Raw genomic sequence first — 9,453 nt, forward strand, 5'->3', positions numbered from 1 at the left:
CTACCATTTCAGTTGAACCATATCCCTGCAACCATTGTTTCAAAATTACTTTGTCAGTAATAAATGTTCAAATATGCCTCAACAATTTCAGTTGTGGTTTCTTTAACTTTCTTACTTTTAAAAAGTAATTATTAAGAGAGCAAATTACATACTGGAACATTTTCTCAGTAAAATATATGTGAAGGAAGAGCCAAATATACTTTAAAGATACAAGATTAAGCACACATATTTTCCTGACTTTCTCTGGATCCCCATTAACTAACAATAAGTGTTTTTTTCTTAAGTCATAAACCCAAGAGGAAAAAGAGAAGTACAGAGGAAATGATAGCTATAAATTTTTGCAAGTTAGAAAGCAGAAGGAGGAAAGACAACTGACCTAGCAGATCCAGGACAGCTACGTCTTAAGTGAGCAAGCTAAGTAGTAGCCCATTTTCCAAAATAGAATCACAAAATCTCAAGAATTAGAAGTAGCAGAGCTTATGATTTTGAAGTAAAGGAGAAGACAAAAGTCTAACAGGCAGCTAGACACCTTCACTCCCAAATCCTCATCCTTACTGTTTGTAACCAGGTGACCAACTCTCCTTTAACTCAGCAGAAAGTTGGAGTTTATACTGTGGAGAGAGTAAAAAGGAGAAGGTCTCCAAAATGTGGGATGCATGGCATAGTTAAGGGCAGTAATCATTTTGAAAATAGGAGGATTAAATACTAAATATTGAGCCCATCCTCTATAATTCATGATTCTCTTCCGTCCCTAGGTTCTCAGAAACCTATGCAGAATGTTAGAAGATTCTTCTCTGAAAATATCTGACAAGCCAAAAGAAAAAACCTAGAGATTCCCATGTTAGGGTTATCCAATGAAACAGTCTACTCTGAGCACCTTACAAGTGATCTAAGGGTCAAGCCCCACCCACAACACAGAGTCCTATTAAGCCTTCTAGTGCCCCAATTTTAAATATAAACAAAGAGCCAAGGATCACCAGACATTTGAAGAAAGCCTCTAACAGGAAATATAGAGATTAGAAACAGAGATTAAAGTAATTTGGAGAAAACAGAAATTAGATAAGAAGTTGAAAATTGTCAGAGAGCTAAGAGAATACATTGTAAACATGAAGCAATAGAATGCTATTTTAAAATGGAGCATTCAATATCACAAGAATGGAAAAACAAATACCACATGTACTCAATACTAAACTGGAACTAATCGATCAACACTTATGTGCACATATAGAAGCAAAACTCAACAGAAATTAAGTAGTTGGAAGGGGGTGGAGAGGATGGATAAATTCATACCTAAGGGGTACAAAGCACACTATCTGGGTAAAGGGCACACCTATTACTTTGACTCAAACTGTACAAAAGCAAATTATGTAACCAAAATGTGTGTACCCCCATAATATTCTGAAATTAAAAAAATAAAATAAATGAAGCATTCATACAACAAAAAAGTCTAGAAATTAAAAATATTAGAGCATAAATTAAAAATTCAATAAAAAGGTTGAAAGAAAAATTTGATTAAATCTTCCAAAGGGCAACAAAATGACAGAAAATAAGAGAGAAAGTGTAAGAACATTTAAGGATCAAGCCAGGAAGTCCAATATCTAAACAATATGAATCTTACAAAGGGGGGGTGGGGAACAGAAGAAATGAAATCACCAAGGAAATAATTCAAGAAAATTTCTCATAACAGAAGGTCACTGTCAGATAAAAAAGTCCCACCAAGTATCCAGCAAAATGAATTAAAAATACTAGTCAAAAGATATCATTGTGAAATTTAAGAATATTGGAGTGCAAGAAAAAACTCTAAAGCTTCTAGAAAGTGAAAAATTGGTTATATCCTAATGAAAACTCAGAATGACATCAATCTTCTCAATAGTAATTCTGGAAACTAAATGAAATTCTGCAAAAAAATGAATTTTATGGAATTTTATATCTAGCCAAGCTATCAAATAACATATAAAGGATTTTTCAGACATGTAAGTTCTCAGAAAACATATGCATCTTTCTTAGGATGCAACTGGAGGAACTGCTCCAGAAAAATAAGAGAGAAAAACAAGAAACAGAAAGACATTGGGATCCAGAACAAAGAGGATCTACAAGAGAGAAGGGAAAGAAATCCCTAGCATGATGTTGACATGAAATCTCCAGGATAACAGCCATGTAGCAAGTCCAGAGTTCAACTTGCCTAGATTAGACCTAGTCAGAAGATTCCAAAGGAATCTAAGATGATGAAATTGACAGAATGCTAATATGTATAAACATTTTTGAGGATTTAAGAATGAATTAATGATAAATACATATAAACTAAACAAACAGGATGAATAATAATTCCAGCTGTATAAGGAAATGTAATCATTGTCCAATATTTATATTATCATATTAATATTGACCCAACTAAAATTATGGTATAAATATTGTGATAATGAAGGATAAGAAGTGAGGAGGGGGGGGGGGAAGAAGTGGGATAGTAAAGGAAAGTGAGATGACTCCATAGTAAGAAGGCAGTAGATCTTGCCCAAAACTTGAAAAAGATCAATGACTCAGCAATTCCAGTTCTAGGCATGTAGCCAAGAGAATAGAAAATATATGCCCACACAAAAACTTGTACACAAATGTTTATAGCAGCATTATTCCTAATAGCCAGAAAGTAGAAACTACCCAAATGTCCATCGATTGTTGAGTGGATAAACAAAATGTGGCATATCCATACTATAGCACATTATTATTCAGCTCTAAATAGAAATGAAGTACTGATAAACGCTACAACATGGATGAACTCTGGAAACATTCTAAGTGAAAGAAGCCAGATACAAAAGACCAAGTGTTATATGACTCTACCATATGAAATGTCCAGAATAGGCAAATCCATAGAGACAGTAAGTAGATTAGTGGTTTTAGGACTTGGGGGAGGAAGAGTGAGGAGTGACTACCAATGTGCATGGGATTTCTTTTGGGAAAATACAACTATAGGAGACCAGAATATGCCACCCCCAATATGCCTCTTTGGTATAAGGGTGATTTTGAGCAGATTATTTTGGGAAACAGGAGACACAGCAGAAGCTCTGAATACAGTAGAAGTTACCCTTTTGTAAGAGAAATTTATATCTATAAAGGAAATCTCCATTTTCAAGAGTGTCTCCCTCTCTGCACCAAGAAGGATGAATGACTCCAAATCACTAGAAACGCTTCAGTGGAGAAAGTGTCTTAAATCTGCATAACAAACCTTGGTCTTGTTTATGGTGCATTTCCTGGCCAGCTCATCAAAACTGGGCATGCTCACACACTTTTCTTTCTTTGTTTCAAGAAAAGGTAGTACTTAAGCCTGAGTTCAAAGCAGTATTTTTAAGATTGACTCACTTTTTCTCCCGAGTATCTCCTATGTATACATGTTATTAAACTTCTGTTTGTTTTTCTGTGGTTAATCTGTCTTCTGTCAATCCCAATTAAGAACTACAAAAGGGTAGAAAGAAAATTATTTCTCTAGTTTATTGTTCCTCCCTGTGTTAGTCTGTTTTGCATTGTTATAAAGGAATACCTTAGGCTGGTAACTTTTAAAGAAAAGAGGTTTATGTGGCTCACAGTTCTGTAGGCTGTGCAAGAAGCATGGCACTGGTGAAGGAAATTAGAAATATTTTACTCCAAAATATGGCATTTCGTCATGCTGGACCGACTGAAGAAGGCTCAAGTTCTCTCTGACCTTCCCACCGCCACCCCCACAACCATCACTGAGTCCTCCCAAATCACTGAAGTTTTATACCTGCCAGCGATCCAGACCCACCTAGAAGAACAATAGTTCTTTTCTTCCCCTCCCTGTAAGACCAGGAATGTGACTACACCAGAATAGACTCTTTAAAAAGAAAATGTCCCTTCTCTCAGACTCATTTAAATTCCAGAGGGAACTATTTACCCGTGAATCTTCGTTTCCCATCATTCATCCTTCCTAGTAATCCTTAATTGCCCCTGAACAGAATTCCTCTTTCCCACCCCACCCCCTATAACCCATTTTACCAGAAAGGCACATAAGCTTCTCTGAACCCCATTAGGAAGTTGAATCTTCATTTTCTAAGGGTTCCTGTGTCTACATGTTATCATGGATTTGGTAACTTTTCTCTTATTATTCTGCTTTCTTGTGAGTTGACTTTTCAGCAAAGCTGCCGAGGGCAAAGGGGAAGTTTTCCCTTCACCCCAGCACTGACATCTGCTTCTGGGGAGGGCTTCAGGAGCTTCCACTCACAGCAGAAGGAGAAGGGCAGCAGGTGTGTCACCTGGAGAGACGGAGCAAGTGAGAGAGGAGGAAGGTGCCAGACTCTCTTTAACCATCAGTACTCGCATAAACTAATAGAGTAGGAACTAGCTCATTACTAAGCCGTTCATGAGCGATTCGCCCCCATGACCCAAACACCTCCCACAAGACCCACACACCTCCTGCAAGGTCCCACTTCCACCCATGAGGATCAAATTTCAACATGAGATTTGGAGGGGACAAATATCCTCCCCTGCAATGCCAACAGAGAAAGGAGGGGAAGAGGTTCTCACAAGCGCCAGCTGTGCCTGGAAATTCCAGCAGTGAAGACACACACAGGCAGATTTGTGCCTGAAGCCTTCACTGTGAATCTTAAATATTGGGACCATCACTGCTCAACCAAGCCCTGAATTTTAGGGGAGGCTGTCCTCATTGGAAATCTGTTTATTTCCTAGACAATGGAGCTGGGAATGGAATCCCTCAGATTGGTACTTGGGAGCCCTAACTTCAGATTGGCCAACAGTGACCTCAGATAATCTTCGGAGGAAGTAATATTCAGAGGACAGGCCATTTCCCAATCCTGTGGATGGCTTAATGAGATTAGCTGTTTGTAAGGCAGAATGTAGTAACAGTCTTCTACAGAGAGCACAAGGGCTATTCCTCTGAGGGTAGAGCAGGCTAATGGCATTCCACTTTGGAAATAGTTTTGACATAGGCTCCACGGGGACAGGAGTAAGGGTTGGGGTGTGGATTGAGAGCAATGAGGATTCTTTAGGGAAGTCAAGAAGGGGCTCGTATTTCATTTGGTTGAATGAAGTCGGAATACTCCCTAGATCACTCAGATACGAAGATAGCTTTGTAGTACTGCCCCCGAAACTGTGGGAGAAAGGAAACTTAAACCATTTTTCTAAAATCAGTGTCACCAGGGGTGGGGAGTGGGATCCACCTGCTCAGAGAAAGGGACAGGCCTCTTCTATACTGAAAATCTGGCCTTTCTTACACTTCCTCATGCAAAAGGCTATCAATGGAAGGTCACGACTAGAGCTCTTTCCTTCAGACGCGAGACAAATACCCTATTCAAAAGCCCATGCCATGCCCTGCCTACAGACTGTCCCAGACGGGATTATCTTGGCTGTTTACTAAATCCCACGGGGCAGTAACCACAACTTCACTCTGCTCTGCTGTTGCACAGGACTTGCTGGCTGGTGGCAGGAGGGAGCTGTTAAAGATCGTCTATTTTATTAGCATCACTTGCTCTTCTCTGTGATAATGATGGGAGGGAGGTGCTGACACCAAAGTCCAGCTGGTACCTGGGCACATTTTGATGTGCAGCCGACAGCCTTTCTGAGGCTCCTGGCAGTACTTCAGGGGTTTATATAAAAACAACTCAGAGGGGCCTGAGTTCAAATTTCAGCACTGCTATGTGTTTAGCTGAATGACCTTGACCGAGTTAGTTAACTTCCTTGAACATCAGTTTTCTGACCTGTAAAATAAGGAAGGGTATTAAGGCAAAAAGCCTGGCTTCTAAGGTTGTCAGAGGATTAAATGATGAGACATAGTTGAAATCCCCTCCCACTTGCCTGGTGCATAACAGAGTCTCCATCACCGGTTTCCCTTCCTTGTCCTCCTTCCCTGTCTCTCTGTGCTCATTGTACTCGCATGTGCTGTGCCTGCAGAGTGAGTCACTGAGACGCAGCAGGAATTTAGTCAGTTGTACACGCTCTAGCATTTCCTTAAATACACACAGTCAGCGCTCCACATCCGTGGGTTCGGCATCCGCAGATTCAACCTACTGTGGATCAAAAATATTCGGGAAAAAAAGCAATAAAAATAGCAATACAAAAATAATCATAATACAAATAAAAGACAGTACTGTATAACAACTATGTACATAGCATTTACATTATATTAGGTATTATAAGCAACCTAGAAATGATTTAAAGTATATAAGAGGATGTGGTAGGTTATATGCAAATACTATACCATTTTATATAAGAGACTTGAGCATCTGTGGATTTGCATGGGGTCTCTTTCCAAATGCCCCATAATATGTTGTTAAACAGTGAGGATGAATTGCAGAAGGATGAGAATAAATTAACGGAAGTATCCCCTGCAGATACTGAGGGACACTGTACCAACATGCAGGTCCCGTGCAGCCTGTGGCTTTGGGGGGTGGTGTGGGGAAGGGGAGGAACAGGGTGTCACCCTCGGTTATCTGTTCAGGAAAAGCTTTTCTGTGCTGAGAACGGTAGCGGGACCCGCTCGCTGGGGCCTGGGGTGTTCTGCTTCAGCAGGCACTGCTGCTCCTGGGAACTCTGCACCCGGGATATGAGCATAGGAACATGACAGCCCAGGATTTGCTGGTTCACTCTTTCGACAAATGCTAAAAACCAAGTACAAGCCTGGCACCACTCATTCATTCATTTATTCATCATCAAATATTTTCATAACATTTATTCTGTGCCTGGCACTGTTCTAAGCACTTAACAAATATTATCTCATTGTCTCTTCATAACAATGCTATGAAGTTGGTTCTATTATTATTCCTACTTCAGAGGTAATGACACCGGAGCACAGAGAACTTATGTAATTTGCCCAAGAAACATGTGCACAAGACGTTTTTGACTCAGTGACAGTGGAGTGTATAGTTCTCTGTCCATGGTCCCATAGGGAGGGGTAAGCCACATTTATTTGTTCATGCATTCATTCATTCCCCGAGACTTTCGTTCATCATGAAGTGTGTCCAGACTGCGTCAGGAAAGGTGAGGACACAGGACACAGGCGCACCCTCACCAAGCTACATGCCAAGGAGACAAATGCCAAGTAAGCCTCACTTTTATTCTTGAATTTGGAACCAACAGAGACAAGTGGCTTGGGTCAAGAATGCTGTCATTGTCATCGGAATAGACTTCTTTACATAAAATAAATGATGTTTATGGGGCACTAAACATGTGGCCTTTGCGCTTATAAGGCTCACGCTAAGGAGTCTGTCTGGTGTACCCATGCCTGTCTTCCTGGTCCAGAAGAGAAAATGTGTGTAAGGCTAACATTCCCGTCAACATCTAACAAGATATGTGGCCGTAAGAAGGACCCCGTGTTCCCAAACTTCGTATGTGTTTCACTAATGAAGGATATTTTGAATTAGATGTTAGGTACATTTATTTTTATGTGTATCATAAAATATTAATATAAAAATAACAACATTGACCCATCATGTCAAATATACTGCTACTTGGAGTAAAGAAAAAAATGTTTTTAAAAGTGAGTAAAGTCAAAGAAAAAACTAATAATGGTACAGATGGTACTCTAGATATTGAAAATTAGCAAAATGCCACTCAAATGAAGCACACAGTAGTTCTCATGAGGGTGTCACTAGCATTCCGGGTGTGGCAGCACTTCATTGTGTAGGGTCCCCCCGCACACCGAAGGGCACCTAATCCCCCCAGTCCCTGCCCACCACATGCTGGAGTGCCACCCCCGCCCCTGCCAACGCAGGGTGACAACGCCCACCAAAAATGCCTCCAAACATTTCCAGCGGCCACATAGTAGAGGGCTGGGGGCATCTGGGACCACCCCTGGCTGGGAACTTCTGCTAAACCAAAGCTAAAGACTTGCTGGATGCTCTACCGGAAAAACAAACACACAGTCTCTTTTCAGATAATTTTGAAGTGGAATGAAGGGAAGATAAAAGTCAAGTTCAATTACCAAGTGGCTGAGTGGGAGGCCCCAGAGTAAGCATGAGAACCCGAATGAGAAGACAGAAGAGACATAGCTGTCCCGGCAAGTATGGGGACAGACAGAAACAGCCTGGGGCTGTAGACAGGGCTTCCCTGGCTTGGGGCTGCTGTTATGGGGCAAGACCAGTTCCTTCCTGCTTGTCTTACAGGTGCCACCTGGCATCTGATGGCCAGAGAGAGTGCCCACTGCCTGCTGAAGAACAGGCAGTACAACCTATTGCTAGAACAAGAATGCAGTATGTCACCAAGCCAGGGAGGTATTTTGCAAGGATAGAAGAGCCATGTGATGAAAAATGGGACAGATTTATTTATCATTAAAGAAGGAAAAGAAGGTTTCAGAAAGCCATGGAGTCTCTTTCCAAATGCCCCATAATATACTGTTAAACAGTGAGGATGAATTGTGGCTAGGGTGAGAATAAATGAACGATTTTTGCATACCTCCCAAGATACCATTCATGCCCTTTAAAAAATGTCAGTTATTTTTCATACCTTTGAGCCACTAGTTTTGCCATCACACCCCAAGGCTGAGTGTCCTCTACATCAATGTGTCTGTAAGAACAAATCTTTCCAAAGACATTAATAGGTGGTGTCATGGAAAAAAGGTTCCAATGTCAAATAAATTTGGGAAATATTGCACATTTTCACTTTGAAGATTTGCAGTGCACACTGACACTTTAAAAGTTTTGAGGCCTGTAATCCTAGCACTCTGGGAGGCTGAGGCAGGTGGATCGCTCGAGGTCGGGAGTTCGAGACCAGCCTGAGCAAGAGCGAGACCCCGTCTCTACTAAAAATAGAAAGAAATTATCTGGCCAACTAACATAAATATAGAAAAAATTAGCCAGGCATGGTGGCGCATGCCTGTAGTCCCAGCTACTCGGGAGGCTGAGGCAGGAGGATCGCTTAAGCCCAGGAGTTTGAGGTTGCTGTGAGCTAGGCTGACGCCACGGCACTCACTCTAGCCAGGGCAACAAAGTGACACTCTGTCTCAAAAAAAAAAAGTTTTGAGAAGACTTACTCTATTTCCTTGGTAGTCTAAAAGGTGAACTCCAAACTCCTTGCCTGGTTTTAAAAATCCGCTGACTTGCCCACCTTACTTAATCATTGTACTTTTCTTGGGAGTCAGACTTATCACAACTGTTCCTACTTTGCATCTTATGCATCTTCACCTCTGGGCCCTCTCACCTTCCTCTAGGAACACCTTTCCCAGGCTCTCCACTTACTCCACACTTCTGTCAAGCCCCAGCTCAAGATTCATCTCCTTAACTCCTGTTCCCTACAGTGAACTTTCTCTTTACTGTGAATTTTCTCAGAACTGTATCTGTCCAAGGTGGTGTCATGTCATGGTGATTACTTCAATATTGGCTTGGAATTATCCTCTAGGTGTGTGATCTATGTAGTTTGTAAGCACCTTTGCTTCTTTTCAACTTCTCTTGGGAGCCCATGACTGTACTACGGATTATGGACCTTATAGAATAA

The sequence above is a fragment of the Lemur catta genome, chromosome 6, assembly GCF_020740605.2.
Source record: "Lemur catta isolate mLemCat1 chromosome 6, mLemCat1.pri, whole genome shotgun sequence".
NCBI lineage: Eukaryota > Metazoa > Chordata > Mammalia > Primates > Lemuridae > Lemur > Lemur catta.